General features: G+C 38.4%; 1 non-coding gene across 1 annotated transcript; it reads right to left on the reverse strand.

The window, feature by feature from the left end:
- Positions 1-10,709: 10,709 nt before the first annotated feature.
- LOC148861104 (small nucleolar RNA R71) lies at positions 10,710-10,816 on the reverse strand. Its single transcript, XR_016095229.1, has one exon. It is a non-coding gene; the product is annotated as a small nucleolar RNA R71 (small nucleolar RNA).
- Between the last annotated feature and the right edge of the window lie 514 nt (positions 10,817-11,330).

The raw sequence follows: 11,330 nt of genomic DNA on the forward strand, positions 1-11,330 counted from the left end.
AATATAAGGAAAGTTACTTGACTTTTGTAACTCCGGAGAGTCATTCAATGCTGCAACAGTTTCCTACAAATCAACACTCAACGTCAACTCCTTTTTTCTCAAGATGCTTACGTATGGAAATTTCCAATCCATCCTTCGCATCAAGTTCAAAAACTTCCTGTGCTAAAGAATCAATCACATCAACTGAATAAATAAGATTATCATCAGCAGGATATTTCATGGCAAAAATATTTAACTTAACAATTTCACCATCAAATTCCATGGTGAGTGTGCCACTATGAACATCTATCTTAGTCTTGGATGTCTTTAAGACTTGTCTTCCCAAAAGAATTGGAGTAGTTGGATCACCATTGTCCATATCAAGCACGTAGAAATCAGTAGGGGAAACCAAATCGTTAACATGCACGAGAACATCCTCGACTACACCCTTAGGATAGGCATTAGATCTATCAGCCAATTGAATCACAACACCAGTTTTATTCAAAGGTCCAAGTTTCAAAGAAGCATATATAGAATATGGCATTGCATTGATAGAAGCTCCTAAGTTTAACATGGCCTTCTCAATTCTAGTGTTACCTATCATGCAAGGGATATTAAACATACCTGAATCTTTGCACTTTGTAGGGAGTTTTCTTTGAATGACTACATAAACATTCTCACCTACTCTCACCTTCTCACTTCCTTTCAGTTTCTATTTCCTCTTATGTGTACATAGTTCTTTAAGGAATTTATCACAATGAGGTACTTGCTTAATATCATTTAAAAGGGGAATATTTACCTTGCATCTACGAAAAGTCTCATAAAAATCTTTAAATTGCTCATATTTTCTAGATTTTGCTAAAGCTTGAGGAAAAGAAGGTACCGGTTTATAATCAGAAAAAGGTGGAAACTTACGCTTGGGTACGCCATCATCATTGGGAATGTTCCCATCTGCAAAGACATTTTTTTCCTTTTCTTGCTTCGATGATGTAGGGGCTGCTTTTGCTGGAATCTCAACCTCTTTACCACTTCTCAAAATGATTGCACTTACATTTTCTCTTGGATTTACTATCGTTTGAGAGGGTATATTCCTTGAACTCTGCACCTCTAACCGACTAACTACGGTTGCCATCTGGCCCATCTAGTTGTCCAAATGATGGATACTAGCTCTTGCCACTTGCTGAAATTGCAAAGTGTTAGTGGCAAGAGATTTAACAACATCTTCTAAAGACATACCAGAATTAGAAGTTTGGTTTGGTTGTTGTCTAAGGGGGTGTGGCTGATATTGCTGTTAACTTGGGCGATTGTGTGGATTCCCATAGATGAGATTGGGGTGATCTATCCATCCCGGATTATATGTGCTCAAATAGGGATCATACTTTCTTTGCGGTTGCACTGGAAAACCACTTGCCGCATTCACTTCTTCAATGGGTTCCTCATGAAGAGTTAGGCACATATCGATTGGATGCCCTACTACCGAACAAATCCCACAAGCCATTGCCATTTGCATATTACCTATAGCCATTTGACAAATAAGAGAAGTTAGACTTGCAATTTGTTGTTCAAGGGAAAAGATATTTACCTCATTAACATGCTTTGAAGGATGGTCAAGCCTAGTGCCAAGTTGTTGAGAATTGGTTGCCATATTTGCAATCAAGTGTCTTGCGGCCTTAGGAGTTTTATCCACTAAAGCTCCTCCACTAGCAGCATCAACCATACTCCTATCAGTGGGTTGAAGACTCTCATAGAAATAATGGATGAGTAGCTGCTCACTGATTTGGTGATGGGGGCAGCTTGCACATAATTTCTTAAAATGTTCCCAATATTCACGTAGGGACTCTCCGTTGTACTGCCTTTGATGAGACTGAAAATAACCCTATTTTTTTCCCCTAGTTTTCATATTTTTACATCACTTTAGCACTTAAATGAACTCATCGCTCTTGTATTTTGCATATTTTTACATCACTTTAGCACTTAAATGAACTCTGAATTGGGCAATTCAAGAAACATTAGAAAGGTGAAAAGAAGGCCCACAACTATTATGTTTTGGGTTTTGACAGATTCGGCCCGCATTGAGTACAAAAATGAGTCCGAAGTGAAGGGATGAGAGATCCATCATATGGACGCCCAAAGATTGCAGAATAAAGGGGGTGAATTTCAAAAATTTTTCTCTCCCTTCAACTAGGAATTACATTCCCTATTTAGAAAATCATATTTTCAATGATCATTCTTGAACCATAAATTGAAACAGATCTGAACTAAAAGGAGTAGCAGAGGATTATACCTGATATGGAAAAATAGTATCCTCCGACGAAGGTGTTCACGCCCAAGGAAGGATCCAAAGAATGCTCCCAGTGAAGATGGCACAATGCAGGATGAAGCAGATTCAGTAGTGTTCTTCTCCAAGAACTCTGTCCTTCACAAGAAACAGAAAATTGGCACATGAGCACAACTTCCTATCGATTCTTTCTCAAAGAACTGATGTCAAGATCGAATCTTGACTTCACCCGCAACTGGAGATCGTACTGGCAAACAGGGGCGGCAAGAATAGGGAGGCGGCAAGAAAGAATTCTGTAGGGATGCTTAATTCTTCCTTCTATGATTTCAGCACTCAAGAGGATGTAAATATCTCATTCTTCTAAAGGCTACCGCCCCCTCCTTCTTTTGTCAACCTAAAGGATCAGCTCCTAATCCAATTAGGAGCTGCTTATCCAAACCATATTTGTATCAGCCTTCTCTTCAAGTGATAAGGATAAACCCTTATCTTATCTGCAAATTAGATTAACTTCTCCTAATCTCATTATGAGGTTTCTAGATTTGAATGTGATTCAGATCTAGACTCTCTGAGTTGATAGAGTCAAGACCCTATCCTATCTGCTAATCTATCTCAGAATTTGCCCCATAATTAACTAATTAAATAGCCTAGTTCGAAATGGGCTTTAGGCCCATTAAGCTTATGTGCTCACTTAACCTTCCTATCTATTGCCCAGTTCGGCTTCCTTGTATGGCGTGGCACCCAAATATTGATCTACACATCAGCCACATGGGTTTGGCCTAGCCTTTGTTACAAGGCCTGGCCAAATACACTGTTATGGACAATGCACCCCCTGAAACCCATCAAATAGGCTCTATGGGCCCATCACTTACCCTAAGTTATCCCTGGGCCAAGCTACCTTTTAACACCCAAGGACTATGGGAAAATGCAAGATTAGCCCATCAGGTATCATCCTCAATGATCTTACACTTAACCTCTCAGCCCATAATGATCATACATTGCCCGACAAGAGAGGACCTCTCCCTCGGCTGCAAGGAACAGTGTTGCACTCTCTATTTGTATGGATCCCGGGAATTACAACTTTTTGCAAACCTTTTAGAAACCATTATATATATAATTTTATATCTCATATAAAATATATTTTCCAAAAACATCTCAATGATTGAAATAAGCTACTGGCAGTCTTGGTTTCCATCAGTGAGAGTGCACCCCTGATCATTACTTTTGTTTGACAAAGGGGCTGATCCTGTCACTAAGATCACCCACTCAGATGAATTCTCAGACTGTCCCAACATACCCAGGTTTTGACCCCTGTTAAGGATCACACTAATTGATACATCAAAGATAGCCAAATCCAACACCTAGTGTAGTATAATAATCGAGTCTAGGGGTCGGGTGTAACTTTAATGTTTTTCCCATCAATCTCCAAGGTCCAAGGCAATACTGGAAATCTGGTCCAGTTTATAGATTCAATTAATCTTACACTGTATGTGCCTAGGGTCTCACCCTGGTAGTTGAAAGAGGCCACCCCAACTGACTTGGTGGCACCACATTGTCAGCCTTGTCAGGATAGGTCTCCCCAGACTGACCCACTAGCTATGAACATTCTAAACTAACATGAGTCTCATTAAGTGTCTAGTTTAAGGGGATTACACAAAAACATATCAAGGGAACATGAATCAAATATGCACTTTTATTCATTTACAATAAACTCATAAAGTATATCATTCTAATTGAAGCTAAGGGCATACAAAACTATCTAACTGATGTGTGGCTCATTGTGACACTAGCAAGTGCACTAGCCGTTCAAGTAATAAAGTAGTGAGTGAAATATCGTTCCCACGAGGATTTAGGAAACAAGTATCAATACTAAATTGAGTACTTCTTATCTGATTAACAAATAAATCAAAACTTTAATGAAAGCTAAAAATCCTAAATTAAAATCTATCTAAATCATTGGTCCAATTGCCTTCAAATCAAGTTAGAAGAGTAAGCAATAAATTTCAATATCAGAATTCAGCAATCTATCAATTTAGATCATTCGAATAAATCATAATTGAGCCTTGGTTTGGTGAAACCCCAAGGTCATGAACAGCGTCTCTCAAGCACATGTTCATCTTATGCATGAGTGACAACTCTTCTATCTCTAACAAGAATCTAATCCCCATGCATGCATTTCTTCAAACACTTCTAAAGCATCAATTCAAAACTGAATTGATCACCAACTGAATTGTGCAAGTTATCTCTAATCTTGCATCCAATTCAGTTCTTGAATAGTAGATCTGAATTCTTAGAGTCTCTCTCAAGCACTCTAGGAATTCCAAGCTTTAGATCCATTCGGCCAATCTGAAAATTGCAGATCTGAATTCTCATTCAAGCAATTCAGATCTTGCAATTTCAGATCTGAGTTTTGAAGGTTAGTTGGCTGAATTAAAAAACACCCTTATTCAAGAAACTCCAAGTACAATTCATGACCATTCGAATGAATAAAAAAGAATTAGATTGCTAAACTGAAATTTTACAAGCTGAAATACATCAAGGAAGAATGGAAGAAGGAGAAAGAAGAAAGAAAATATAACAAAAAAACATAATTCAAATTAAAGGAGAATGAAACTACAATTGAGTTATTACAAATGATCTTTGAATCACAAACCCCCAATTTCGAACTCACCTTCTTTTCTAGCTTGCTTGTCTTGAACTTCCTTCAGCCCTTCTTCTTCTTCTTCCTTGCGCCTAACCTTCTTTTCTTCTCTTCTCTCAAGGTGGCCGAACCTCTAAGAGTGGGAGAGCTTTCCTCTCAAGCAATTGAACACCTCTCCCCCCTCCTAGAGGCCTCCTTATATAGTTTTTCAAGGGGGCTCTTACCCCTTCTTGAAGTCTCTAGAATTGGATGTATTACACCCCTCATGAACCTTCTAGAGTGCTCCCTCCTTCTCTTCAAGAAACTTCTAGGAGTTGCCGCCCCTAGCTCCCTTTGGGCTGCTATTTGGGCTGCAACTTAGCTTGCTTTTGAGCTCATGTAGGCTACACTCTAGGCTGTTCTTTGGGCTAAAAATGGGCTGGGCCGAAATTTCTTTCTTGCTAGGCTTCTTCCCTTGGGTTTTCCAAAGAGTTAGCTTGCACTACTTGGGCCGAATGAAACTCTCTTTTTCTCATGGATGGGCTGGGCTGAACTTGATAAATTTTGGGCTTTCTTTTCATGCTTTTGCCTTCTTTTCCTGATTTGGCTGCCCCTGAAATGTTTCTTGCAATCAAGGTAAAATAGGGCAAAATCTAATTAAACCGACATAAAATTTCATGCAAAAATCTCATAAAATATAGATAAATTGTAGGTTCATCAAATACCCCCACACATAAGCTTTTGCTTGTCCTCAAGCAAAGACATCAGCCATAAACTGAACATTCCCCCCTTCTGTTCTCACTATTTACCTGGTGAACTTTTTAAGATAGAAATGCATTGAGTAGTCAGGGAACTGTTGTAAGTGCTCAACTCTTATTCTTGTAAATTACCATTTAACATATGTATAAGATCCAAGGAAAGGAGAATACGAATTTCATTAAAGTCCAGCCTTCACTCCCAATCAATATATAATTAAGCTTCTTAATTGTCAAAGTTAATAATCAAATTACACTAAGTTTCACATCTGTAACTTTATCTTAATGAGAGTTCAACTTAGTATGCCCTCTTGGACCTCAACTGTCACCATCATTACTTATTTCTAGGGGTGAGTGCATTTTATGCTCCATCTCACCCTTTTCTTTTTTTTCTGTGTGAGTGCATTTTATTCTCCATCTCACACACTTTTTTTTTTCGGTGTGAGTGCATTTTATGCTCCATCTCACACTGGTCACATGCTTGAGGTAGATAAAAAAACTCATGTTTTGAGTTGGTAGTTTTACTATTCAGCTCAAAATAGCGGAGTCAATTTGGGCTTTTGTCCTTCTTTGAACCTCAAGAATTAGCACTTCAGATGTGCACTAGCTCTCTTGACCATTAACCATGAAATCAAGTGCTTTCATACACATGAAAGTAGTTAGGGCTAGTCATACTGAAAGACATATTCAACTCCCCTTTTTCTCGTGCATATACTAAGTTGGGTCATTTGCAAGAATAAAAACTTAGCAAATACATTGGTCTCCCTCAACTCATTGAAATCCTTCTTAAAAATCATCAAATAGATAGTAATGAACTTTGAGGAGTTCCAGTCTTTTTTTTTTTTTTTTCTGGTTATGTCATTGCCTGCATATGTGTGTTGGGGTGAATGAGGTGCATGGTTTCAGCCCCCATACCCTAGCCTCGAGCTCACTGATGAACTTACAATTTATCTATAATTTTTGAGGACTTTAGCATGGATTTTTATGCCAGTTTTATTAATTTTTGCCTTAATTTAGCTTAATGCTAAGAATAAGTTCAGGGATAATTAATCCAAGAAAAGGAAGAAAAAAGGCAAGAAAAGAAGGTTCAAAAAGACCAATTTCAGTCCAGCCTGGTCGTGGAAGCAAGAGAGAGCACTTCGGCCCAAGAAGAGCAAGTGAATTCCTTGAGAAAACCCAAGAAAATAAAGCCTAGCTATGAATAGAATTCGGCCCAGCAAGGAAGGCCCATTCTCAGCCCAAAAGAGCAGCTCAATGTATAGCTATCATGTGCTAAGAGAGAGCCTAAGTGCAGCCCAAATAGCAGCTCTTCAAGAGAGCTCTAGAAAGTTCAAGAAAGGGGTGTAATACACCCCATTCTAGAGGCTTCAAGAAGGGGCAAGAGCCCCCTTGAAAAACTATATAAGGAGGCCTCTAGGAGGGGGGAGAGGTGTTCAATTGCTTGAGAGGAAGGCTCTCCCACTCTTAGAGGTTCGGCCACCTTGAGAGAAGAGAAGAGAAGAAGGCTAGGTGCAAGGAAGAAGAAGAAGAAGGGCTGAAGGAAGTTCAAGACAAGCAAGCTAGAAGAAGAAGGTGAGTTCGAATTGAGGGTTTGTGATTCAAATATCTTTTGTAATAAATCAATTATAGTTTCATTCTCTTTTGATTCGAATTCAGTTTCTTTGTTATATTTTCCTTCTTTTTCTCCTTTTTTCCATTCTTCCTTGATGTATTTCAGCTTGTAAAATTTCAGTTCAGCAATCTAATTCTTTTTGATTCATTCAAATGGTCATGAATTGTACTTGAAGTTTCTTGAATAAGGGTGTTATTGTAAATTAATTTGGCCAACTAACCTTCAAAACTCAGATCTGAATTCTCAGATCTGAGATTGCAAGATCTGAATTGTTTGAAAGAGAATTCAGATCTGCAATTTTCAGATTGGTCGAATTAATCTACAGCTTGGAATTCCTAGAGTGCTTGAGAGAGACTCTAGGAATTCAGATCTACTATTCAAGAACTGAATTGAGTGCAAGGTTAGAGATAACTTGCACAATTGAGTTGGTGATCAATTCAGATTTGAATTGATGCCTTAGAAGTGTTTGAAGAAATGCATGCATGGGGATTAGATTCTTGCTAGAGATAGAAGAACCGTCACTCATGCATAGGATGAACATGCGCTTGAGAGAGGCTGTTCATGACCTTGGGGTTTCACCAAACCAAGGCTCAATCATGATTTATTCGAATGATCCAAATTGATAGATTGCTGAATTCTGAGATTGACATTTAATGCTTACTCTTCTAACCTGATTTGAAGGCAATTGGGCCAATGATTTAGATAGATTTTAATTTAGGATTTTTTAGCTTTCATTAAAGTTTTGATTTATTTGTTGATCAGATAAGAAGTGCTCAATTTAGTATTGGTAATTGTTTCCTAAATCCTCGTGGGAACGATACTTCACTCACTACTTTATTACTTGAACGGCTAGTGCACTTGCTAGTGTCACAATGAGCCACACATCCAGTTTTGGCGCCATTGCCGGGGATTTAGGGAAACAATATTAGGATACATTGAGCATTCTTAATCTGATCTCATTCAGCATTGCATTCATAGTTGGGTTAATTTGCTAACTTTTTCATTTCAGCTTGGACTGCAACTGCTGTACTACTGTAATTGTGTTTTAGTAGATTACTTTCTCTTCCCTGTTTCAGTTTAATTTTAATAAAGGGAGACCTGTTTTCCTTTCTATCTTGAAGTTATTGTCTTCTAAAAGAAAAAAAAAAATTGAAAACATGAGTGTTGCAGATCTGAGTTGCATTCGGCACTCAGATCTGCTATAGCAGAACTGCAATACTCAGCAAAAAAAATAAAAAATCTGTTCTCAGCCCTTTATTATTCTTTTCTTTCATTACAAAAAGAAAAAAATATATATATATTTAGATAGTGAAAAAAAAAAGAGAGAGAGAGAACCATATAACCGAAAGAATGGAAACCAAGGATTCGGATCAGAACTCAGATCTGAGTTCAGATCTGAGTTCTGCTGTAGCAGATTTGCAACAGTTCAGATCTGAGTTCCCTTGAACTCAGACCTGAACTGATATAAATTCAAAGGGTAATTGGGGGTTATCTTCACCCCAATACACCCTAGAACAAATCTGCTATCTCTATAAAACAATTGGATAGCATTGGGTAAAGAAATTCAGATCTGAAATCACCCAGATCTGAACTGGGACTGTGAACAGAGCAGGATAGAGGGCAGACTTTGCAATGTTAGATAACTTGTACTATGATTTTTTTTTTGAGCTGATTTGGTTGAGAAAAAGTGTGTTTATTTTGAGGAAAAGAATAGCATGAGAGCTTTCAGATCTGAACTTGAAATCTGAATTTCAGATCTGAAACTCAAATCTGCTAGATTCAGACCTGAGTTCAGCTAATTGCAGGTCTGCATTCTGCTAGGTTCAGATCTGAGTTCATCTGAACTCAGACCTGAACCTACTCAATTATGACTGATATTTTGATACATCAGACTTGTCTCATGGCTGAAAATGTAGCAAAGAATGAAAGAAATTTGATGTGAACTCAGACTTGGGGTCAGATCTGAGTTCAGTTGGTTGCAAATCTGCTAGGTTCAGATCTGAGTTCAGATGAACTCAGACCTGAACCTACTCAATTCTGATGAGAATTTGGCACCCCATTCACAATGTGAGATATCAGATTAGCTTCAGGGATCAAAGGGTAGCAAGGAATGAAAAATATTTGAAAGAATGATATGTAAGCCTTCAGATCTGAACCTCAGATTTGAGCTCAGCTAGTTGCAGATCTGAATGCATGTGGGTTCAGATTTGAGTTCATCTGAACTCAAACCTGAACCCACTCTATTCTGATGTGAATTCGGGTAGTAACAACACCATTTGATGCATCAGACTTGCCTCATTGATGAAATATAAGCCATGAATGGTAAAATCAGATCTGAATTACATGAGAATCTGAGGCAGTATGAGTACATGATCTGAAATTTCTTTGAACTTGATGTTTTGTTATCTTTTAAATCTCCTGCACCTGATCTGAATTGATGTTTGGATTAGATCTCTTGCAACAGTTAACAATACCAAACATTGCAGATCTGATTTTTCAGGTCTTAGCAAGTGTTTGATATGCATAAGCTATACAGGTTTGAGCTTCAAATGTAGAGCTTAAAATCCTTAAACCAAGCCTAACTCTGATATCAGCCCTAACGCATAACAGATTTGGTAGATGTATATTGCAGTGTATACCAATGAGTGTGTATGAGATATACAGCTCAAATCTGAATTATTATTTGTTAATTTCTCTGGACTAACAATACCAAAGACTTGTAGATTTGAACTCAACTAAATTGGGTCTGAATTCAGATGTTGCAATCGATGGATGTAGATAAAGGAACTTTGAATAAGATGATTGGTTTAAATCTGCTTTTAGTATAATCGGCTTCATTTATTCATGATAGGATGTAGGTTTTTGTATTCCAATAATTCACTTTACATTTTCAGTGTGATAGGATTAGTTATTTATTTTCTTTTGTGAATATTGGCCTTTTTATTGCTTTGACCTTAACAGTTTATGATAAGCAGACCTGAACTGGAAGAGATCCTTTACGACCCAGAGATTGAACGGACTCTCCGTGTCCATTTAAGAGCTGCTAGGCAAGTCAGACAAGAAGCACAAGAAGCTCAAGAAGCTCAAGAAATGGCTGAGCAGAGGACTATGATGGACTATGCCAAACCCACTCTCACTGGAGCTGCCTCCAGCATTATCAGGCCCAATATTGCTGCTAACAACTTTGAGATCAAACCTGCCATCATAGAAATGATTCAAAACACGGTGCAATTCTGTGGATTGGCCCACGAAGATCCCAATGCACACATTTCTAACTTTTAAGAAATTTGTGACACCTTCAAACACAATGGGGTAAGTGATGACGCCATTAGGTTGAGGTTATTCCCATTTTCTTTGAAGGATAAAGCCAAAGCATGGCTGAATTCATTACCGGCAGGATCAATAGCTACGTGGGACGAAATGACCAGCCGTTTTCTCTCTAAATATTTTCCCCCTTCTAAAACTGCTAAAATGAGGAATGACATCACTACTTTTTTCCAGCAAGAGGGGGAATCTTTATATGAGTCATGGGAACGATACAAGGAGCTGTTAAGGAGAGTTCCTCACCATGGCCTCCCCATTTGGCTGCAAGTGTAGACTTTCTATAATGGTCTTACTGACTCAAATAAGACTATATAAGATGCTGCAGCCGGAGGATCCATAAATAATAAAACTCCTGAGGTTGCCCATGCACTTATTGAGGAAATGGCAGCCAACAACTATCAATGGCATTCGGAAAGAACTCAAACTAGGAAGCAGCAAGGCTTGCATAATGTTGACACTTATACAACACTATCTGCACAAATAGGAGCACTCAGTAAGAAAATAGATGAAATGTAGATAGCTACCATGCATGTGCAGCCTCTTAATTGTGAATTGTGTGGGGGAGGCCACATCAGTACAGACTGCCAAGTTGGCAATCAATTCAGACCATCTACTGAACAAGTTGACTATGTTAGCAATTCGTCAAGACAGCAGGGTTACTAGAGTCACCATACTTTTCGACCAAGATGGAGGGGACATTCAAACCAGTCCTGGCCAAATCAGCATACTTCCAAGCCATTCCACCAGACTTATCATTAGCCTGAA

This window comes from Nelumbo lutea, chromosome 4, assembly GCF_056320005.1.
Source record: "Nelumbo lutea isolate HS-2025 chromosome 4, American lotus-T2T, whole genome shotgun sequence".
Taxonomy (NCBI): Eukaryota; Viridiplantae; Streptophyta; class Magnoliopsida; order Proteales; family Nelumbonaceae; genus Nelumbo; species Nelumbo lutea.